This window comes from Musca domestica, unplaced genomic scaffold (assembly GCF_030504385.1).
Source record: "Musca domestica strain aabys unplaced genomic scaffold, Musca_domestica.polishedcontigs.V.1.1 29, whole genome shotgun sequence".
Classification (NCBI taxonomy): Eukaryota; Metazoa; Arthropoda; class Insecta; order Diptera; family Muscidae; genus Musca; species Musca domestica.
In genome coordinates, this window is record NW_026712296.1 from 187,018 (window position 1) to 212,832 (window position 25,815).

General features: G+C 36.0%; 1 protein-coding gene and 1 non-coding gene across 2 annotated transcripts in view; one reads left to right on the forward strand and one right to left on the reverse strand.

The window, feature by feature from the left end:
* Positions 1 to 25,815, reverse strand: part of LOC101887413 (elongation of very long chain fatty acids protein 6) — a 96,133-nt gene that overhangs the window by 35,364 nt on the left and 34,954 nt on the right. The gene's annotated exons all lie outside the window — the stretch shown is intronic.
* LOC131803355 (U12 minor spliceosomal RNA) lies at positions 2,765 to 2,983 on the forward strand. Its single transcript, XR_009342537.1, has one exon. It is a non-coding gene; the product is annotated as a U12 minor spliceosomal RNA (small nuclear RNA).

The window sequence follows — 25,815 nt, forward strand, 5'->3', positions numbered from 1 at the left end:
TTATAATAGATCTTGTGTTGATGGAAATATTGATATGTGCCAAGTCTGAATGGAATCGGATGTTAATTTCGCGTTTTATGAGCTTCAAGGATATTCAAAATTATGACCCATTGTGAAGGAGATACCAGAAGGAGTGGACCGACACATCCCATTTTCACACCAGACCTTGGGTTAGTAAAAATATTGTGATGTGTGTAATTTGAAATATTATGATTTGCAAAATCGGATTATCCATTCTCTTTATGTGCAGTAAATTATTTTCTTTGAAAATTTTAAATTTTTGTGTGCGAGATACCAAAAGGAGTGGATCGATATTGGTCATCTCCGAACTCAATCTAAGTTTGAGAATAATATTACGATGTACCAAGTTTGAAGCAAATCTGATACTCTCTTCGATGATGATACGGATGAACGGACATCGCTAGACCGACTCCAAATGTCCTAAAACGGATTTGGTCCAAAAAGAGCTAGGGCTTAAACCCGTTATTTCGATTAGGCACGTTTTGGCCGTATCAAATAATATACATCCATTGTAGCATGGCTGAGCATACAAAAATCCGATGAATAATGTAGCTAAAATCATCAAAATACCGAATATAGGGAGGTACCGTTATATCGGCACTATACGAAGACTTGCATAGACAATTTTCTGTCACAGGTTGTAGTACCTAATAGGAACTTCAAATACGAAATTTCATACAATTTCTGTGAATATTGTACCTAAAGTAGTCAAAATACCGAATATAGGGAGGTACTAAGATATGGGGGCTATACGAACATGTGGACCTTCATAGACAAATTGCTGTCAAAGACTGTAGGTCCCATTACGAATTCTAAGTACGAAATTTGAAACAACTCCGGTGAATAATCTCGCTAAAATCATCAAAATACCGACTATTGAGAGGTACTGATATATGGGGCATATATGAAAGTCTGGACCTGCATAGACAATTTGCTGTCACAGGCTGTAGTACCTATTAGGAACTTCAATATTTCGGGAAATATTGTACTTAATATCGTCAAAATACCGAATACAGGGAGGTACTAATATATGGGGCCTATACGAAGACCTGGACCTGCATAGACAGTTTTCTGTCTTAGGCTGTAGTATCCATTACAAACTTTATGTACCAAATTTGAAACAATTCCGGTGAATAATGTCGCTAAAATCGTTAAAATACCGAATATTGGGAAATACCGTTGTTTGGAGGCTATACAAAGACGTAGGCCTGCATACGTAGTTTTTTGTCACAGGTTGTAGTACCCATTACGAATTCTAAATACGAAATTTGAAATAACTCCGGAGAATAATGTCGCTACAAAGACGTAGGCCTGCATACGTAGTTTTTTGTCACAGGTTGTAGTACCCATTACGAATTCTAAATACGAAATTTGAAATAACTCCGGAGAATAATGTCGCTTCTTTTGTGATTGAAAATCAGTCAAAATATCGAATATCGGAGGGTACCGTTGTATGTGGGCTATACGATATCGCGAATCTATATAGACCTTTCTTTTCCAGAGGGTAAAGTGCTTAGAAAGAACTTCTAGTGTGGATATTTAGACAATTCCATTGAAAATGGTAGCTGAACTCATCAAAATACCAAATATGGTACCTTCATGTGGGAGATATACGATATACTCAGAAGGAACACATTTTGTGGATTTTCAGACAATTTTATTGGCAAATTTGGCTACAATCATCAGAATTTCGAATATCGGAGGGTACCGTTATATGGGGGCTATACGATATCCTTGACCGATATCTTTGAACTTTGCCTGGCCTGCAGACAAATGACTGATATGTGCAAAATTTTAGTTTCTTTATTCGTTTTGAAGCTAGCGTGATTACAACAGACGGAGAGGGCTAAATCGTCTTAGAATTTCACGCTGATCAAGAAGAAATATACTTTGTTATGTCTAAAATGATTATTTCGATAAGTTACAAACGGAATGTCGAACTTAATATACCCTCCCCATACTATGTATGGTGGAGGGTATAAAAACATGATGTAACACTCGATTCTTCCTATTTCAATAAATTTCAAATGTATGTTTTGTCCGGAAATATGTATTTAGTTTAATAATAAAACCCATTGTGACATAACGGGAAAAAATTGAAAACAAATTGACATATCTCGGGCTTTAAGTTGGCTAATAGCAATACATATTATTTCCCCATCATAGATTGCGGCGTTTTAAAATTTATTTTCTTTTGTGATTGAATTTTATGAATAAATTAAAACTTTAAGGGGTAGAAGGAGGGAGGGAGGGACAGAGAAAGAAAACAATGGAAATTATTTGCAGTGAATTGCAACAACACCAACATACAGTACCTTATAATTAATCCTCACAACACCTCAAAAGCAACTCAATTTTCTCAAGCAAGCAGTCACACAGGCAGATAGGCAGACAGCTGATGACGTTAATGGAATTGTTTTTTTCATAGCAGACAGCACCGACAACAGTCGCACACACTGTTATGAACATTTGTATGTTCACATGTTCGTCATACAATACAGCTTTACCAATTTAACAGTCCAAAAATTAAAGCTCACATTCTATTTCTCACTACGTAAACACAAAAAGCTTTCCCACCGTAGCAGCAAGTCAAAAGATTGGAACAAAAAACACACACAAGTGGGGCTTTTTCAACCATCAGTGTCAAACGACGCTGAACAGTAGATTTTTTCTATGGTTATACTTCTCAATGACTTCGTACAACGTAAGTCGTTTATAGTTGAAGTCGTTCAGGGTGAGATTCGTGCCTAAATTTAACGAGTAAGGAAAACCATTATGTCTTGCTAATCGCTTGACAGAGCGCTTCTAGGCAGTGTGGAGTTTTGTCCCTTCAAACGGGGGCATGTTTCACATGAAGCACAATTTTTGTATGGGCACAGGTCGTCCCTTTGAACTTGGCTGTCAGAGGGCCCTCTACTCTTTGGGTCCTTTGCACAGGGGTTTGGGTGTAGCGATCTGCCCGATCAAGAAAATCAATGGGGAAACAACGAAGAGTTGGATATAAAGGAGGGGTTTTTTGAAATCAATTTTAGGGGTGGGAAAGATATAATTAAAGGACAGTTGAAATTATTATTTTTCTTAAGGTTTCGCTTTTGAGACACCAATATTATCTAACATTTGAAACAAATGAAAATAATGAAAATGTTTGGTTGTTTTAAAAAATCGATTTATTTGACATTTGTACTTTTTATACCCCCAGCCATGTGGCTACAGAGGGTATTATATCATTTGATACGATCATAATATAATAACGTTTTTACACCCTAGGTCTCATTGGAACAAATCCGTTTCAGGACATTTGAAGTTGATCTAGCGATGTCCGTCCGGCTGGGTGGTGCGCACGATAACTTTCGAATGGAATATCCGATTTGGTCCAAACTTGGTACATCGTAATGGTTTGGTAGATCGAGTTCGGAGATGAGTAATATCGGTCCACTCCTTCTGGTACCTCCCCCACAAAAGGTCAACATTTTCAAAAAAATATATTTTACTGCACAAAAAGAGAAAGGATAACCCATTATTGTTCCAACCTTTAAACCTTACCAAAAAGAAAAAAATGTGATGTAAGAGTACGATTCTCTGCTATGAAGATGAGATATATCGGTCCACTCTTCCTGGTACCTCTGCCAAAAAATTGTGAATATCCGCGTAGCTCATAAAACAAGAAATTAACATCAGATTACAACCAGACTTGGCACATCTCAATTATTCTATCAACGCAAGACCTGTTATAAAGGTGGTAGAGACCGGACTATTCCTTCTGGTACCTCCCAACAAAGGGTCAACATTTTTAATAATCAAAACGATTATAAAATCCGAAATAAGCATCTGATTCTCTTCATATTTCACACATCCCATTATTTCTACTAAGACAAGATCTGCTGTGAAGATGGAATATACCGGTCTACTCTTTCCGATACCTCCCCCACAAATATCCGTGAAGCTCATAAACACGAAATTAACATTTGATTACATTCTCACTTGGCACATCTCAATATGTCTATCAACCCAAGACCTGTTATAGAGATGGTAGAGATCGGACTATTACTTCTGGTACCTCCGCACAAAGGGTCAACATTTTTAATAACCAAAAAGAATATAAAATCCGAAATCGGGTCTGTTCATATTTCACACATCCCATTATTTCTACTAACACAAGGTCTGCTTTAAAGATGGGATATATCGGTTCACTCCTTCTGGTACCTCTACCAAATAGGGTCAAAATTTGAATATCCATGAAGCTCATAAAACACGAAATTAACATCCGATTACATTTAGACTTGGCACATCTCAATATTTCTATCAACACAGACCTGTTAAAAAGATGGTACAGATCGGACCATTTCTTCTGGCACCTGCCCCTCAAAGGGCCGAAGTTTTGAATAACCAAAACTATCATAAAATCCGAAATAAGAATCCGCTTCTTTTCATATTTCACACATCCCATTATTTCTACGAACACAAGATCTGCTATGAAGATGGGATATATCGGTCCACTCTTCCTGGTACCTCCCCCACAAAGGGTCAAATTTTTGAATATCCATGAAACTCATAATACACGAAATTAACATCGGTTTCCATTCAGACTAGGTTGGACATCTCAACATTTTTATCAACACAAGATCCGTTATAAAGATCGGACCATTTCCTCTAGTACCTCCCCCACATAGGGTTCAAGATTTCAAAAACAAAACGATCAAGAAAAGCGAAATAAGCACCCAACTCTTTTCAAATTTCACAATTCCCAATATTTTTGCTAACACATGATCTGTTGTGAAGATGATATATACTTTTATCTGTGATAGCTTGCGGAACAGCGATTCTTTCCATCTGACTATATCTAAATATTTCTCCCAATCAGAAACCTGAGATGGATGTGGAATTTATGATTTCGCATAAAATTTGGATATAAATGTTCGATTTTTTTGTAATTTTGTCCATATTGGTATGTTATCTGCATTAGATGAAGTATGAAAATGGATTACTTCGGTGCGCTATATCAACACATATCTATATATATATATATATAAATGAAAGTTGTGTTAGTTACTACGCTTATAACTTAAGAACCGCTGAACTGATTTTAATGATTCATACAAATTCGGAATTGTCTCCTATCCGAAAAGGATAATATACAAAAAAAATCACGTAAAAATGTGATATATTAACATTTTCATTTTGACTTTTCAAATGTACAATAGTAATGTTTTATTTTGCATGATTTTTTTCCATTTTGACTTACTTTTTTCTAATGTACATTTGTAGTGTTTTTTATATTTTATTTTTGAATTCGAATATTAATATCAATTTATTTAATTGACTTGATTTCTTGAGAACTGAAATTGATGACGGGTTACATGGAAGTGTAGTACCGAATTATGTGGTGGCGAAACGGAAATAATTTAACGCGGTCACACCAAAGTTAGAAGATAATAACCTTTTCAAAATCGCTAAAAAAAATTACGAAAAAAGAGATCTCATTACAAAAATTCTCAAAACGGGAAAATATCGAAAAAAATTTCCAATGGAATTGAATTTTAAAATAAAAGTACATTCTATTGACAAACTTTGTAAGGATCTTTAAACAGTTGCTGTAAAAAATCAGCGAACAAGTTGAAGATTTTTTCAATTTGTTATTATTCTTTTGTCATTTTTTTTCAATTTGTATTATCATATTGAATTTAGTAGATTTTTTGTGAACGAAATAAAGAATAATTTTTCATTATATACAATTTTTCACCAAAAAATGAAATAAGTGCGAAATACGATTGTAACTGACAGCTGGAAGATGCGCAAACATTTTAACAAACAAAAATGACCGAAAAAGACTAATTGGGCTCATTTCAAAGCGTGGACCTACTTCTTTCATGTGACAATAATCCGTCCAATGAGAGCTCAAAATGCAAAAATTTTTGGGACTATAATCAGTAAAGTACCAAATATAAAGGGTGCAAAATGGTAGAGCGAATGGGACTTTTAGTAAGAAAAGGATTTCTATCCTTCCAAAAATTCTTCCCGAACATTTAAGATACCTTAAATCGCTTTTGCATGACCTGCAATATGATATATGATATCGATCTTAAATAACCATTGTATGATTTAAGCTATTTTTGGAGTCTTCGTCATTTTCTTCTATTTTTGGCCCTTATTTGGCATCTTTGTTTCTAAGGGAGTAGAAAATTCTCGGAGTAGGGCCTTGAGTGAGTGAGAGCCTTGGTCTTGACCACTAATAAATTGTATTTATGCTACCCTGGGGTAAGGAACCATCGTACAGATAATTGCCACATAGAAATTTATTCAGGTAAAGTCCCCACATTGGAGTATCTCCAAGTCCACTTTCACATCTTATGTGTGGTCAGTAGAGAAAATTTTGTATTCTATTGAATTTGTAACCCCCAAGAGAATATTAGTTGGGAACGTAGATTCGGGATGTACATCTATATGAAATAAATTGTGAAAACATGAACAATTTACAAATATAAGAAAGTAGCACGGGACCGAATATTTGTTGAATCGTCATTGAATTATATTATGATGAAAAATATGGATTTTATGGGGTCTCCAATTTACAATTTAAATGACAAATAAAATTAGTTCCCATCTTACGGTAATGGGAGTAAAATAGTAATTATATTTGACTATCCTGAAATCAGTCTGCCCTCAATTATGAGATGGATAAAATTATTTTTACTTATTTAAATCACGTGAATTTTTTCAGTTTGACATGCTGTGTTGTTCTGCTATATTTTCGATTTGGCCTCTATTTGTCATCTTGGATTATAAGGGGTGAAGAAAGTTTTCAATGTAGTTCGATGTTTCGCAGTAGTGTCCATATGAAGGTACTTCCTGATTTTACATCATTTCAAAGGATTTGGCTAAAAATGTGTATTTGGGGGGGTAAAAATCTTACACAAAAATTTCAACATATCTACAAATTTTAGAAATTTTTCCATGTAATAGTACCCCCTCAAGTCCACCTTTTGACGGACTTATGAGGACTCTAATGCACAATCTGAGGTATTAATGGGTTTAAAAAAGTAATTAACTTTGGCTATTCTTAAATCATTCAGCCCTCAATTATGAGGTGTACAAAATACAGTAAATTCCAAATTTCTGCTCATTTGACTAAAAATTAAAAATTAATCGACCAGTACATGAACACTTATAACAGTCATATCTTTGAATAATTATGCTTTGACAAATATGCATAATAGACTAAAACTACGGGCCGGCAACGCGGACAGGGTCAGCTAGTCTCATATAAATGGAAGGAAGTGACCAATATAGTCCCAACCTGGGACGTCGCAATATTTATATCATATCCGATATGAAATGGACAATATGACCCCATTTCTTCGAAACTTACTCCCCAGAGGGTCAACAATTTGAATAATGTCAAAATATCACAAGTCAAAATATATTTAAATAATCGAACATTGGCTGAGGGTACACATCTGTCGGCGAAACTGACTTATACTTTTTAACTTGTAGAGCTTCTTTGTTTTTGTAGGTGACCTGAAAAGCGTTCTCTTATTATAAAAATTCAAAAGAAAAACACCTTCAATTTATTGAAACCTAAGGTTTTTTCCAATGCATCTGACCGGCGTATGTCCGAATTCTGTGAAATTCACCTGGGGATTTTTTCATTTTTTAGACTTTTGTGGTAGAGCGTTTCTCTTATATATTTATATTTATTACATTTTTTTATAATTCCTTCCAATTCTTTTTAGAACGTCAAAACACCGTGTTATTTAATCCTTACATCTTTAACAAACGCACACACACACATAGGCATCATTAACATACAACGTAAAACCAAAACTGCACTGCAATTTTAACAGAATGAAAGCTTTTATTCATTACGCTGAAAGCTTTCTGGACCATTTTGGACGGTGTCACACCATTTGTTCTCTTCTATTGCATTTTCCCAGCGTTGGTTTACACTGTGATATTTTCCACACGGAAATAATTCCCAATGACTTGGTGGCAAAGCATCCGTATAAAGTTAAACATTGCTAGTCTCCATACTGTGCCTAATCTAAAAGGCTGTGAAGAATGCCAATTGGTCTTGCTGATCGCTCGACTAGTTGCTTCTAGGCAGTTTCGTGGAGCATATTTTCCACATGAAGCATAATTTTTGAATGGGCAAAGGTCGTCCCCCCACCTTCCGCTTCGGTGGAGAAAAACTCACTGAATGTGGTCCACTACTTTTGGGACTGCATTTGTGGTTTTCTTCTTTGGGTGAAGCGATCTGCCCGACAAGGAAAATGAATTTTATTATCTTTCTCGTTTAGGAAAGGGGCAAGAGAGAGGGAAATAGGGAAACATTTTTATATGCTCTACAAGTGGATATCTGAACCTGTAGCCTATAAAAAGGTATTAGAAACGTTCCATAGAAAGAAACCAATTTAGAAATGTTCTATTGAGATACATGGTTGAAAATATAAGTCGACTTTTAAACTTTTCGGTTGTTTGCCTTAACAAAAATTCGACTTTTCAATCTTTCGATTTTTTCTAATCAGCTGAAAATTTATATTCAATTTTGTCTTTTTAAGATTGACCAAAGCCGATTTTATGTTTTATTTTGCTCCTCAGTTGATTTTTTTTTGGTCCGTATGGAGATTAAAAGCCAACGAAAAATCTATGACCCCAAAATTGAAAGTCATTTGCCAAAGGTCAACTTTGCTAGTTTTACCACAAAAGAATTGACTTCGACTTTTAGACTTTTCAAATTTAATGGTCGATTTATCGATCAATCGAAAGTCGGCTTAGATATACCTAGAGGACCTCTTGCAAATATTCCATAATTTGAAGGTATTCCATAATCTTAGAAGTGCCCACATAGAGGTTTTCTATAGGCAGAAGATCTTAAAAAGTTCTATAGGCTTGTATAGGTATTCTATAGACAAAACCGTATTAAAGATTTTCTACAGAATGTCTGACGAGAAGTCTCCTATGGATCGAGAAATTTTCTATGTCTTCTATGGTCTGTAAAACCTTAAAAGCTAGTCTACGGATCAAGAACTTTTTTAGAGTTTCGTTAGACCAACGATTTTTCAAGGTCTCCATGAGTCGAAGACCGCTTGGCAGGTATTTTATGGACCAAAGACTTTTCACAAGCCTTCTGTGGACTAAGGAAATTTTCTAAAGACTCAATTCTTCGAATTCTTCACTTAAAGGTCTTCAATGGACCGAAGATCTTTTAAATGACGTCAATGAACCGAAAGCCTCTAGAGGTCTTCTGTGGATCGAAGACCTTTCACGGCTCTTTTATGGACCAAAGACTTTTTAGGGGTCTTCTGAAGACAGGAGACATTTTAGAGGTATTCTGTGGACCGAATACCTTTTAGAGGTCTTCTGTAAATCGAAGACACTTTAGATGTCTTCTATGTACCGAAGACCCTTCACAGGGTTCTATGGAGTAAAGGCTTTTAACAGCTCTTCTGTGGGCTGAATACCTTTTTGAGGTTTTCTAAATACCCAAAACCTCTTAACGTACCTTTAAAAGGGCTTCTGTAGACCGAAGACATTTTAAGGTATTTTTGTACCATAGAAAGGTCGAAGACATGAGCCGAAGAAATTTTAAATGCCATCTGTGAACGAAAAACCTTTTGACCTACTTGGTCAGAGCAGGTATTCTGTGGACCAATGACATTTTAGAGGTCTTTTCTAGACCTAAGAGCTTTTAGGTCTTCTATGGACCAAAGACCTTTTAGTGGCCTTCTGTTGACAGACAATCTTTTACAGGACTTCTATGGACCAAAGATCTTTAACAGCTCTTATTTGGGCGAAGACCCTTTAAATGTCTTCACTGTACCCAAAATCATATAACGTAACTTTAAGCGGGTTTCTATGGAACGAAGGCTTTCCGAAGCTCTTTGGACCAAGGTTTATGATCTAAAGACATTTTAAAGGTTCCGCATGGATCGAAGACCAATTAAAGAATTTCTATGCCCACAAGATTTCTAACCTTCTATGGTCGAAAGACCTTTTGAAGGCCTCTAAATGTCGAGAGAGCATATTTTATATATCTCTACGTATATCCAATGAACAAACGAATTTTTTAAGGTCTCCTATAGGAGAAAATGATTTTTGAAGATATCAAAATGCTGTTTAACAACTATCTTCGGAAAACTTTTAGAGCACCTTCAGACAGGTAAGTTTTTAAAGGGCCCAGTCAGGGTTCATGTGGCCCACTATATAGACAATTCATAGACATATTTTACACAACTTTTATGGAAAAAAAATCAAAATTTCCCCAATTTTTTGTTATTCCTGGCCATGTCGATGTATGGATCTTCTAAAGTCACAGAGGACTTTTTACTGGTCTATAGACAGAGAGACTTTCTTATGACCTTCTAATGACAGCATCCTTCCATTAGCACTTTGCAAAAAAATGTCTTATCCAAGGTCTCGCAGGAGAAAATGATTTCTGAAAACCTTTAGACAGGTACATTTTCAATGTGCCCTGTCTGGGTGCCTGGGACCAAGTTATGGACAACTTTTAGACATATTTTGCACAATTTATATGGAAAATGTATTTTTTTTTATAATTTCTGCCCATGTTGTTGTGTAGACCTTCTAAAACACAGAAGATTTTTTTCTGCTCTAAAGACAGAGACAGATTTTCTAAGGGCCTTCTATTGACAGAGGCCTCCTATTAACACTTTGAGAGAAAAAAGTATTCTCCAAGTTAGAAATAGAATACGGCGTAGAAAGTTAAAGCGTTTAATTCATTACAACATTTTTTCTATTTTTTTAATCTTAGTTTGAATCTTTTGGTTCTTGATTTGGACAAATGGACTTTGGCTTGCTGATTGTTTATCATCATGATGATACGGCAGATTTTAGTTGGGCTTGTGTGATTTATTAAAATTAGCAAAACACTTTTCCATTCCATGTTATTTATGTTTGTATTCTTGTGGGACACAACGAAGTCTGCTTTATACTTCTTTATGGCCAGATACAAAAAAAAAAAAACATGGCCAGAAATAAGTTAAGCTCCAATTCGGTTCAGAGAGTATTTTAAAATTCCGATAATGATTGCCATATCATATCAAATTATTTTAAGAATCAAAAATACCATGGCTTCTTGCATTGTGATCATTTGAAGTACCACTGTAGCTAGAAATGCAAAAAATATTTCGGTGGCGCCCAACGGTTAAGAAATGAATTTTTCATAAAAATGTGAAAAAATATCTTAAAATCGACCATTTTGGGGTGGGCACCTCGGTGATTTGAAGGTTGTATATTTATTCAGATGTACATCTGGTATTTCAAAAGATTTCTATTGTAGATCTTAGTCATATAGGTTTTATAATTCAATCCCACCGCCAAATGGGATTCTAACTAATTATCACCTATGATTCATCAGGGGTAAGCAGAATTACATTCAAAGCTGCGATGCAGGCAAAAATATAAAAATTAAATTCAATGGCGCCCAATGTAAAAATTAAAACACTTTTCCATATATAATGGGCTAAAGCTATTTAAAAAATGGCAATCTTGGAAGTCGGACCCTGTGCCACGCTGACAACAGCATCGGGTGATTTAAAGATTATCCATTAATTCACCAATTGCGAAACTGTTCTTTGAGAAGGTCTCTTTTGCTTATTAAGGACATGTGCAGAGTCGGCCATGCGGATTCTCCACTAGTTATTCGTGATGGAATTCAAGCGTAATAGTGTGATTTCTTTATATTAGGTTGGAAAACCACAATTGGCTATCGTTAGAGCATTCCAGCATTTAAATGTGAAAAAATCATTTGTGTGATACTGGTAGCGTAGCCCGACGTCAAGGAAGTGGACGGAAGAAAACAGTAACATCAGCAGAAATTGTTCGAAAAGTAAAGAAGCGACTTGATCGAAACCCGCGCCGCAGTGGCCGAAAGCTGAACCATTTGGCAAATATTGAAAAATGAGCTCGGGGTAAAGCCATTGAAATGCCAAAAAGTGCAAGAACTTACACTGCAACAGAAAGAAAAAAAGACTCAAAAGAGCTAAAGAGTTGCTTCGCTTGGCCGAATATAGTGAACTGCCAAATTTGGTTTTCTCCGATGAGAAAACATTCGTTGTCCAGAAGGTTGTAAAGAAACAAAATGATCGTGTTTACTTGCAAAAGAGACCTTGGACATTCCAACAGGACTCAGCAACATCGCACTCAGCACGCGCCACCCAAGAATGGTTACAAAATGAGATTCCTCGCTTCATTCACAGCGCACAATGGCCACCAAAATCTCCGGATACCAATCTATTGGACTATTGTGTCTGGAGTATTTTGGAAAGCAAGGTTGGCACTAAAAAATACTAAAGTGTCGATCACCTCAAGCAAGCGCTTCGCCGGGTATGGACCAAAATACCGCAGAGCAACATTCGGCAGCGTGTGATGGTTGCATTGGCCATAATTCGTGCCAAAGGTGACCAATTCGAACAAATCTAAACTTATTCTAAAATCTGATGCTACATCCGACATTTTTTGCTTTCAGCTTAAACGTGGGCTTTTCTAACTTCCAGGAATACCAAGTTATAATATATATAATTTCGGTGGCGCCCAACGTTTAAATATCAACTTTTACATATTAAATGTACAAAGGCTGTATAAGAATTGGCCAATTGGGGGTGGTACAGGACCCCTCTACAAGTGTGTTGGTGATTTGAAGACTGATATACGAAATTGTTCTTTGAGAAGGTCTCTGTTGCTTCTGAAAGAAATTTAAGAATCGGCCATAGTTTTACAGATTTTACCATATATCCCTATTCTCACGCGAATGATTCAATAAATATAACCTGCAATTAGTTATGAATAAGTTACCCTTAGGATCCCTTTATGAATACTTATTTACACAGAGACACACCTATTTTAAGGTGGACGCAAAATTTATAACTTAGAAGAAAAACAAGCTTCAATCAGCCAAAAATAGAAAATTTCATTTTGGTGGCGCCCAACGTCTAAAATATGAACTTTTCCATATAAATAGAAGATATCTAAAAATTGCTATTTGAGAAGGGTTTTCTTACAGAATTTAACATCCCCCCTCTATCCTCATGGCTAATTCTAATTATATCCTGCAATTGACTATTAATAAATGACGGTAAAAATCTGATCAGATCACATGTATACAAACATGAAAACACATTTCAAGGTGGTCGCAAATTTTATTGCTTCGCAGAATAGCAAACGCAATGATAAACATAAAATATATGCCCCCATGGCGGATGAAAAGAAAAAAACAAAAGTTAATTACATCGTTTACATAATCATTTTGACGAAAAAAAAAGAAATATTTACTCAGTATTGTCATCATCATCATCGTCAGCAGCAGCACCACCACCAGCATGACAACAAACAATGCTGATGCCGAACTGACTGACTGACTGCTGATTATAAGATTTAATATGAATTTGCGAATAACTTTCTATTTTTTTACAGCATTGTTTTCGTCGTTGTCGTCTTGTTTTGCTTATTAATTTCGTCTCAGTAGGATAATATGGAAAAAATACGACGGCAGCATGACCATAAAGTTTTGTTTTTTTTTTTTTTGGAAAAGATAAAATCGGTGGGATGATGTTTGAATTGTTAGCCAAGTTAGTTAATTAATGACGTAAGCGGGGGCAGGTTATTTTAATGAGTCTTTGACAATGACCGAAATTAATTGTTGATACCTCTTATTGTAGCATGAAGTAATCGACATAATTGTATAATTTTTGTTAAGAATCTTATGGAGGAAAATGTTATTCGTAAAGTCTTCACATACTACATGGTGATCACATTGAAGGGTATATTAAGTTTGTTATTCCGTTTACAAAGTATATACAGGGTGAGATAAAAAAACTGTAACAAAGTCCAACGCCATAATTTTTACATTTGTTTTAATTTTATTGAATGAAGGCAGAAAATATCGGAAATAGCGTCAAGTTTTAGACAATTTTTAGATTTTTTCGAATTGGTCACCTTTGGCTCGAATTATGGCCAATGCAACCATCACACGCTGCCCGAATGTTGCTCTGCGGTATTTTGACCCATTCCCGGCGAAGCGCTTGCTTGAGGTGATCGACACTTTGGTATTTTTTAGTGCCAACCTTGCTGTCCAAAATAGTCCAGACACAATTTTTCAACGGATTGGTATACGGAGATTTTGGAGGACATTATGCGCTGGAAATGAAGCGAGGAACCTAATTTTGTAACCATTCTTGGGTGGTGCGTGCTGAGTCCTTTTGGAATGTCTAAGGTCAGCGGCCAAATGTTTGCGTGCTCAAGCCTTTAATACACCCTCCAGAATATTTTCGCGATAATATTTGGCATTTATTCTGATGCCACGGTCGATTTGTGAGAGCGGAGAGAGCTACCAGTATCACGGTAACGAGCGATGCGATGGTACGAGACACAAAGGGTTTATTCACTTTTAAATGCTGGAGTGCTTTAACGATAGCCACTTGTAGTTTTCCAGCCAAATATAAAGAAATCACACCAGCACGCTTGAATTCCATCACGAATAACTTTTGTTCTCGAAAATTCTCACCAAAATGCTTTTGGACGCTTGTAAACAATTTAATGAGCTGTCACTGGAATAGTTTTAAAAGCAGTCGGACGAGTGGCTTAGAAATTACAGCAGTCTGAAGTTGGTTGCAGTTTTTTCATGTCACCCTGTATTTTTGTCGATTTAGCGATGTCCGTCCGTCTGTGGAAAGCCTCCTCTAGCCTCCGAACAAATTGGAGTAGGTTGATAAAATTTTACTCAAATGTGGGTTTGGTCTGCAGGACTTTTGGTATGGAAAGTAAGCTATATGGGTTCACGATATAACGGTACCTCCCCATAATCGGTATTTTGATGATTTTAGCTACATTATTCACCGGACTGGTTTCAAATTTCGTATTTGAAGTTCCTAATTGGTACTACAGCTTGTTACCGAAAAATATCAATGCAGATCTACGTATTCGTATAGGTCTCCTATAACGGTACCTCCCTATATTCGCTATTTTGGGAACATTATCCACCGGAATTGTTTCAAATTTTGTAGTTCCTAAAAGGTATTACAGCCTGTTACTGAAAATTGTCTACACAGGTCCAGGTCTTCCTATAGATCACAATATAACGGTAACTCCCTATATTCTGTATTCTTAAGATTTTAACGGATGTTTTTTTTTTAAATTTTCAAATTCCTTCTTAATGTCACTCGAAAACTTCGGTTTTGTAGCTTCCGAACGAAATAAAATAGGTTAACAAAATTTTATTCAGATATTGAAAATGGGTTAAAGAGGTCCATAAAACTAAATACCATATAACTATACCGCCAGATTTAAGAATTTTTGGGCGTTTTAATCACAAGTTAAACCCAAATTTACTATACATTGGCAGTTTTGTGTTCTACCTATATAGGAAAGATCCTTGCATAAAGCTTGTCCATATAGGTTCAAGTTTTGATATAGATCCCATATAGTTAGATATGACCTCTAGTTATTTGATAATTTAAGAATTTTTTGCTATATTTTTCACCAGAATTATTTAAAAATTTGGAATTCGGAGTTCAGAATGGCCTTTACGTCTGATAATAGAAAATTGCCTGTGCAGATCAACCTCGTCGTATAGCCCTCACATATTGGAGGTTATTAATGGTTGGGCTCGGTCGAACTTAGCTGCTTTTTTACTTATTTTCTCGTAATATTTTTTTTTTTGATCTAAAACATGTTTATTGTACAGAATTTATACTTTCCCATATGACATGTCATCTAAACCGTACAGGGATCATATCCTCATAACGTATTCCTTTCCATAGCATTTCTTACCTGAAAATAGAAAAAGAAAATCAAATTAATTATACGAAAATAAATTTATGGATTCATTTACAAAAATAAATATGAGTCATTGATATAAATGTCTGAGGTATTTATATATTTTACCGGAAAAATCCAATAGATTATGAGGGTACAGTTAATAATAGAAGACACGTGTATTTGCGCTTTGGATGATTACTTATAGTGAATTATAGTGTTAGGACTTATAGTGAAATTCGGTGTAGAATATTTTTCGTCTTACAACTTCTGTCTAAAATGAAATTTTATGTCGCTTTAATGCATAAACTCGCAAAGACGCCAAAGAAAACCCCAGGAAAATTAAAATATATTTTTCTTTCTCTTAATCAGTCGGTTTTGCCGACAGATGTATACACCCAGTCAATGTGCGATTATTTAAATATATTTTGGCTTCTCTTATGATTATTCAAATTGTTGACTTTCTATGGTTCCGAAGGAATGGACCAATATTGTCGTTCACTTAATATGTGGAAATTTCTGGAAAATGTTGAAATTTGAAATGTGAAATGTCCACCAGATATGGTGGACCAAAACATTCTATTTTTAAATAGCTAGTTTTAAACGATCGCTAGTCATGAAAGGTAAAAATACTGAAAACTGTGACCCTTTGTGGTTGAGGTACCAGAAGAAATGGCTTGATCTCTACCATCTTTATAACATATTCTGTGTTGATGGAAATATTGAGATGTGCCTAGTCTGAATGGAATCGGATGTTAATTTCGCGTTTAATAACCTTCATGGATGTGTAAAAGTTTGACCCTTTGTGGGTGAGGTACCAGAAGTGTGAAAATTGAAGATAGTTGGATGGTCATTTGTGGGGGAGCTACCAGTAGAAATGGTCCGAACTTTACCATCTTTATAACATATCTTGTTTTAATGGAAATATTGAGATATACCAAGTCTCAATGGAATCGGATGTTAATTTCGCGGTTTATGAGCTTCATGGTTATTCAAAATTTTGACCCTTTGTGAGGGACGTACCAGAAGGAGTGGACCGATATATCCCATCTTCACAGCAGATCTTGGGTTAGTAAAAATATTGTGAAATGTGTAATTTGAAGACACTCAGAAAATAACATCACCTTTTGTAATTGTTATTGATATAAAAAATGTTGACCCTTTGTGGGGGAGGTACTTGATGGAGTAGACCGATATCGTTCATTTTTTACACCTCACGTAGAACTAATGCAAATATTAGGATTTGCAAAGTTGGAGCGAAATCGGATTATAATTGTTTTATGAAAATTTCGACCTTTTGTGGGGAAGGTATCAGAAGAAGTGCACCGATATTGCCCATCTCCGAACTCGATCGAAGTTTGATAATAATATTACTATGTACCAAGTTAGGATCAAATCGGATACTCCATTCGAGAGTTATCGTGCGCACCAGCCAGCCAGACAGACTGACGGACGGACGGACATCGCTAGATCGACTCCAAATGTCCTGAAACGAATTTGGTCCAAAGAGACCTAGGATCTAAAATCGATATTTCGATGAGGCATGTTTTGGTCGTACCAAATGATATATACCCTCTCTAGCCTGTGGCTGAGGCTATAAAAAGGCCTCATGTTCAAACCAAACAATGGAAAACCCAAACATCGATTCCCCATTGTCACAACAACACATCCTCGCATAACAAATCCGACAAAGAAATTTTGCCCTTGAAGAAAGTTGTCCACAAAAAAGTCTAAAGATATTTTTTTTTTTGTAAAAGTCCAAAGTTTAATTTCTTTTTCGCGTTAAAATTACGCATAAAACCGGTTTAGAAATACACATTTTCGGAGATATTTTGAAATCAATCGTTTACGCTATTTATTAGCTTTGTTTTCATCGCTGTTGTGGTTGTTGTTGGTGGTGGTGGTGTGGACCCGTTTGCAAAATCAACTATCCAGATGGATGGATGGTTGATTGGTGGGTATAGTGTTCAGAAGCAACAGCAACAACAACATCAACAAAACGAAACTTTGACCACTCAACCGGACCAAAGCGGCAACAGCCAAAAAGAGAATCCAACAACCTGTTATTTTCTTCTTCTTCTTCAACGGCCGTCCAGACACAAAACCAATTGCAGCCAGCCAACCCGCCAGCAGCTATATCTCTGACATAATAATAAGCCCGGCGGAGCTATGAAAATAGCAGAAAAAATGATTGCAAAAATAAAATCAGTTAACAGTTAACTTTTGTTGCCGTTGCCATTTCTGTTTTGGTTTTGTTTACGAAAATTTCTATTTAGGTGAGTGAGTGAGTGAGTGACTGTATGACAAACAGACAGACTGACTAACAGAGTGTAAGTATGTTTGTGTGTGCATTATGGCTGTTAGCTCTTTACCTGCTACAACCACTTGTGATGAAAGCATTTCAAACAAACCGCCATAGCTTAAATACAAAGGCAGGCAGTCAGACAAACAGACAGACGTAACAAAATAACACAGGGCAACATTTTTGAGAGCACAGAAGATTAACAGCGGAATTTTCAAAACAGAATTTGCACAGAAGACTAATAGAGGATTCTTCTACAGGCTTTAGACCTGATATAATATTCGAAGTTTCCAGATTGAATATAAAAACGAATTCGCAGCAAATTTTGCAAAATTGTTTATTCTGGCTCTACTAGATTCAACGTTCTAAAACCAAACTGGATGTCTAAGAATTGTATTTCTTGTTGGAATTTTTAGGGTTTCCCAGTGTTATAAGAAAATATTCAAACCGAACAAGCATTTTGGCAAAAAATCCTACTTAGCAGGATTATGAGATGCTTGCGTGCACCTCTCTGGCTTTGTGTGGGATTAACAAAAAACCGGTTAATTTCTTTTTAGGTTATGCTCTTTGACATTTAATAAGAAAAAAAAAATTGGGAAAAAACATTTGCAACTTTTTTTCTACAGAAAAAAGATTCAGAGACCTCTGGCCCAAGTTTCTTCTATAGAAAAAAATTCGAGAGGCCTCTGGCCGCAAGTTTTTTCTATAGAAAAAAATTCGAGAGGCCTCTGGCCGCAAGTTTTTTCTATAGAAAAAAATTCGAGAGGCCTCTGGCCGCAAGTTTTTTCTATAGAAAAAAATTCGAGAGGCCTCTGGCCGCAAGTTTTTTCTATAGAAAAAAATTCGAGAGGCCTCTGGCCGCAAGTTTTTTCTTATAGAAAAAAATTCGAAAGGCCTCTGGCCGCCTAGTTTTTTCTATAGAAAAAAATTCGAGAGGCCTCTGGCCGCCTAGTTTTTTCTATAGAAAAAAATTCGAGAGGCCTCTGGCCGCCTAGTTTTTTCTATAGAAAAAAATTCGAGAGGCCTCTGGCCGCCTAGTTTTTTCTATAGAAAAAAATTCGAGAGGCCTCTGGCCGCCTAGTTTTTTCTATAGAAAAAAATTCGAGAGGCCTCTGGCCGCCTAGTTTTTTCTATAGAAAAAAATTCGAGAGGCCTCTGGCCGCCTAGTTTTTTCTATAGAAAAAAATTCGAGAGGCCTCTGGCCGCCTAGTTTTTTCTATAGAAAAAAATTCGAGAGGCCTCTGGCCGCCTAGTTTTTTCTATAGAAAAAAATTCGAGAGGCCTCTGGCCGCCTAGTTTTTTCTATAGAAAAAAATTCGAGAGGCCTCTGGCCGCCTAGTTTTTTCTATAGAAAAAAATTCGAGAGGCCTCTGGCCGCCTAGTTTTTTCTATAGAAAAAAATTCGAGAGGCCTCTGGCCGCCTAGTTTTTTCTATAGAAAAAAATTCGAGAGGCCTCTGGCCGCCTAGTTTTTTCTATAGAAAAAAATTCGAGAGGCCTCTGGCCGCCTAGTTTTTTCTATAGAAAAAAATTCGAGAGGCCTCTGGCCGCCTAGTTTTTTCTATAGAAAAAAATTCGAGAGGCCTCTGGCCGCCTAGTTTTTTCTATAGAAAAAAATTCGAGAGGCCTCTGGCCGCCTAGTTTTTTCTATAGAAAAAAATTCGAGAGGCCTCTGGCCGCCTAGTTTTTTCTATAGAAAAAAGTTCGAGAGGCCTCTGGCCGCCTAGTTTTTTCTATAGAAAAAAGTTCGAGAGGCCTCTGGCCGCCTAGTTTTTTCTATAGAAAAAAATTCGAGAGGCCTCTGGCCGCCTAGTTTTTTCTATAGAAAAAAATTCGAGAGGCCTCTGGCCCAAGTTTTTTCTATAGAAAAAAATTCGAGAGGCCTCAAGCCACAGTTTTTTCTATAGAAAAAAATTCGAGAGGCCTCAAGCCACAGTTTTTTCTATAGAAAAAAATTCGAGAGGCCTCAAGCCCCAGTTTTTTCTATAGAAAAAATTTGAGAGACCACTGGCCCAAGTTTTTTCTCATTCTAACTGTTCAACTTTCCTTATTTCTCTCTCTCTCTCTCTCTCTCTCTTTGATTTCTTCACTTTTACTTTCTCAAATGACAGTCTGACAATTCGTTACGGTTATTGGTTAGGCATGAACGAGTTAAACCTTTAATACACCTCATTATTTTGTTGGCCCGAAGAATAAGTCATCTTTTCGTCAACTGTCATAGAAATCGACAGTGAATTGACGGCCAGACAGACAACAAAAACATTGACTATCAAAGGCATGACCATAACACATCACCATCACAACACAGTTACAACCGAATCCAATGGCCAACAACAAAAGTGTGTCAAATAAATATTGACTTTGATGAAATTCCATCATTCCAACACTTTTTTGCTGTTGTTTCGAATAATGAAAATTACTGTTATGCGTAATAATCGGTGAATGAGCTGGAGGAGCATTATTGTAGCTATGTACGATGTACACGTACATTGTGCGTACGACGCTGGCTGATGTCTTGTCGCATTGGTCGTCCGGTGTGGCCATTGTTTTCAACACTTTACAACATGTTGGAGGTTAGGTCGGAACATATGTACATGCATGATGGAATGAATGGGCACTTGTCGCGTAATATTAAATCTTCTGTTTATGTTACAATTTTATGGCGTTGTTGATGTTGTTGTTGTGATTTGTGTTCAATCAATGTACCGGTTAACGAATTATATTATTATTTATTTAACAATTTAACAAATCACTTTAATAAAAAAAATAGAAAAAAAAAATGAAACGTGCGAAAAAACAACATTACTTTGGGTAATTGTGACACGTCCAAATACCGACGTAATAATAAAAAAATAGAGTCTGCTTGGAGGAGTATCGTATCTAATGATCTTAAATCTTATTAGATGACACTGAAAATTAAAAGTGATTTTATTTGGAAATTGAAAATTATTTTCAATACAGGTATCAAATTTACGAAATTGTTATTTCATTACAACAGGTGTTGCACAAAAATGCATTCCATATCAAAAAAAAAAAAAAAAAACCGTAGGGAAAGGTAAAAGTAGGGCGGGGCCGACTATATGATACCCTACACCACCACTATGTATATTTACTGGAGCTCCCGTAACAAAAGAATTTATTTGAGTAGAACATACCACCAATCAACATTTGGCTTGAGAGCAGCTAAAATTTGGTTTCAGAGGGAACTAATATATGGAAGGCATATCCAATTCTGAATCGATTTTCACTAAATTTGACGGAGACGGAGATTTTTATCTTTTATACCAAATAACATTGCTATGGAGAGTATAATTTCACTTCGAAAAGGATTGTATTAACAAAAGATATATCGGAACCGAGTTCTACCAAATGGAAACGTACATCCCGAAATTCACTCCATTTGGGCCGATATTAGCTATTATTTGCACAATAAACCTGAAATTTGGATTGAGGATATATATGAGAGCTATATCTAAATCCTAGCCGATTTCGATAAAATCTCGAAGAAAACAACAACATCAGCAGAAATGGTTCGAAAAGTGGTTCGTGAGCTGAACATATCGCAATATTCCCTTCGTTAAATATTGAAAAATGAGATCGGGGTAAAGCCATTGAAATTCCAAAAAGTGCAAGAACTTACACCGCAACAGAAAGAAAATAGACTCAAAAGAGCTAAAGAGTTGCTTCGCTTGGTCGAAAGTGGTGAACTGCCGAATTTGATTTTCTCCCTCTCCGATGAGAAAATATTCATTGTCCAGCAATTTGTAAACAAACAAAATGATCGTGTTTACTTGCCAAAGAGGTCAGCTGAAAATGTGCACCTTCGGTTGGCCACCAGAACACAAGCGCCGGCCATGGTGATGGTGTGGGCCGCCATAACAGCCGATGGTCGCTCTCCGCTCGTATTAATCGACCGGGGCATCAGAATAAATGCCGAATAATATTGCGAAAATATTCTGGAGGGTGTATTAAAGCCTTGGGCATGCAGACATTTTGGCCGCAGACCTTGGACATTCCAACAGGACTCCCATCCGTTGGACTATTGTGTCTGGAGAATTTTGAAAAGCAAGCTTGGCACTAAAAAATACCAAAGTGTCGATCACAAAATACCAAAGCAAGCGCTTCGCCGGGAATGGGCCAAAATACCGCAGAACAACATTCGGGCAGCGTGTGACGGTTTCATTGGCCGTGTGAAGGCCATAATTAGTGCCAAAGGCGACCAATTCGAACAAATCTACACTTATTCTAAAATTTGATGCTATTTCCGACACTTTTTGCTTTCATTCAATAAATTTTTAAACAAATATGTATGGCGTTTGACATTGTTGAAGTTTTCTTATCTCACCCTATGGGAGCTATAGCTATATCTGGACCGATTCGTATGTACTTGCTTCTAGACTTAATTCGATCGGATGTGCCAAAATTCCGGCCATTTGGACTGGTATTGGCCATTTGGTGCACAATAAACCCGAAATCGTTTGAAGATATATATGGGAGCTATATCAAAATTTCAACAGATTTTAAAATGGTATCGTCCTTGGGCCAAACAAATATTGTTTGCAAATTTTCATCTCAATAGGATAATAAATGCGACATGCATTTTATTCACAATAATATATGGACAGACGGACGGTCAGACAGACTGGCATGTATAAATCGACTCAAAAAGTGATTCTATGAAGATCCTCAAAAGTAACTATGAGTCTATCTCGCTTCCTTCTCCATGTCGCAAACAAGTGCACAAAGGCATAATACCCCTGCCACCATGTGGTGTGGGGTGTAAAAACTGCTGAGATTGATTGAAATAGATTTGATTGAAATCGGGGATATTATACTCTTGATTCCATACCCACCGAAAATTTGGTAGTAATTTGAGCCATTTTTAACATTACTAGTAATGACAACCAATTACCCCTGGCATTACTAGTAAGGACGGTATAAAGTGATAACGTCCGACAACAAAACTTTTTCCAATGTCATATATGTGACAAGCGTAATTTTATTATTCCAAAACTTTTCCACCTGACTTTTGTCTTGTGCCGCCAGCAAAATTCAAATAAACCTCTGCTTGAAAAACTAGATCTATGCGATTGTCAGTGTGCCAGGCACGTGGACACTGAAATCAAACCAAAAAATTAATTCAATATTATGCCTTGGTGTTTCAATGTAAATTTATTTTTTTTTTTCATTTTTGCATTCGATTACACAAGGTTGGCTACGCAATAGTTCTTTTGTAGACGCAGTTTAAAGAATTCAAAATTTTAGCGAAAGCCTTGAAGTAGCTCAAAACACTTCTGTCAATTGTAAACAATTGTAATTAAGTTGAAATATACAAAACAAAAAGTAAATAAATTAGGTTAAGGTTATAAATTTTAATTCCATTTCCTATTTTTGCTCGGAACACATGTTTGAAATCTAATTGGAAACTCGGTAGACTATGCAAGAGAGAAGGCAAGTGAATTTGGTGTCTTGAAAGCTTACAGTGCAAAGTAACCTAAATGGAAAAGTTTTACTTTCCTTAAATTTTTTTTAATTTTTGGGTTATGATTTCTAAAAATATTTTTATTTTAGGCAAAATTTATTTATTATTTTGATCGATTTGATTTTGATTATTTTGGTGCTTTCTAAAAAAAAAAAATGTAGAAAACTTTCTTTAACGGGTTCGTAACAAGTCAAAATATTTTACAAAATTATTTACTATAAAATTCAACAATGGGTCTCTGAATATATCAAAACTCTAAACCTTACATCAGGAATTTAAAAATATTGAATAAACATTTTATGGTTAATGTATTACTACACCACGTCACATGCATTTATGTTAAGTTCTCCTATAAAACATAATTTTAGATCATCATCAAGGACATAAGTTTTCTTCATCAAATTTCACTACAAGTTACAATGGAAAAGAAATCTGAATTTCTATTATTTACCAAGAAAATATTTTTCTCAATATTGTCAAAAAAAAAAAGAAAAAATATGTCCTATTTTCGACAAGTATTCGTTTTATACAAAAAGTCTCGAAAGAGGAAATACAGGGTGAGATAAAAAAAACTGCAACAAATTCAAACGCCATAATTTTTAAATTTTTTACATTTTTATTGAATTAAAGCAAATAATGCCGGAAATAACATCAAGTTTTAGAATTAGTTAAGAGTTGTTCGAATTGGTCACCTTTGGCACGAATATTGGCCTTTTAACGGTCATTGAAACCGTTATACGCTGCCCGAATATTGCTCTGCGGTATTTTGGACCATTCCCGGCGAAGCGCTTGCTTGAGGCGATCGACACTTTGGGCCAGCCTTGCTTTCCAAAATACTCCAGACACAATAGTCGAACGGATTAGTATCCGGAGATTTTGGTGGCCATTTTGCGCTGAAAATGAAGCGATGAACCTCATTTTCTAACCATTCTTGGGTGGCGCGTGCTGAGTACAGTTGGAATGTCCAAGGTCTGCGGCTAAATTGTTTGCGTGCCCAAGGCTTTAATACACCCTCCAGAATATTTTCGCGATAATATTCGGCATTTATTCTGATACCATGGTCGATTAATACGAGCGGAGAGAGACCATCGGCTGTTATGGCGGCTCACATCATCACCATGGCCGGCGTTTGAGTTCTGGTGGCCAACCGAAGGTGCACATTTTCAAATTACCTCTTTGGCAAGTAAATACGATCATTTTGTTTGTTTACAAACTGCTAGACATTGAATGTTTTCTTATCGGAGAAAACCAAATTCGGCAGTTCACCACTTTCGGCCAAGCGAAGCAACTTTTTAGCTCTTTTGAGACAATTTTCTTTCGGTTGCGGTGTAAGTTCTTGCACTTTTTGGAATTTTAATGGATTTATCCCGAGCTCATTTTTCAATATTTGCCGAATGGAATATTGCGATATGTTCAGCTCACGAGCCATTTATCGGTCATTGCGAAGCGGGTTCGATCAAGTCGCTTCTTTACTTTTCGAATTATTTCTGCTGATGTTACTATTTTCTTCCGTCCACTTCCTTGACGCTACCAGTATCACGGTAACTAGCGATGGTACGAGACACAAAAGATTTATTCACATTTAAATGCTGGAGTGCCCTAATGATAGCCACTTGTGGTTTTCCAGCCAAATATAAAGAAATCACACATCACGCTTGAATTCTATGGCGAATAACTTTTTTCTGGAAAATTCTCACCAAAATGCTTTTGTACGCTTGTAAACAATATGATGAGCTGTCACTGGAATAATTTTAACAGCTGTCGGACGGGTGGCTTAGAAATGACAGCAGTCTGAAGTTGGTTGCAGTTTTTTCATCTAACCCTGTATATATATTTTATGGGGTCTAAAATGTATATTTCGAGGTGTTACAAACGGAATGACAAACTTAATATACCCTCCATACTATGGTGGAGGGTATAAAAAATTGCCTATCTATTTTGGTTTAAAACAGCCTCATTTTTATTTTCTACTACTTTAGAGCTTTTCGAACCTAAAACTTTGATTCAGACAAAAAATGTCAAAGGAGAAAATATTTTACATCAAATTTAAATATAAGTTTCAGAATAAACTATATATCTAGCTATAGTAGTTTTTAAGAAAATTTTATTCGAACTTTCTACATTAAAAGTTGCAATTTTATGTTTTATTTTTGCCCCTTATTTTATACTTTTGTAATTGGAGTCGAAATCTTCCTTAATACTGAATTTTTGGAGATCGTTTCAAAGAAAGAAATATTCTTGAT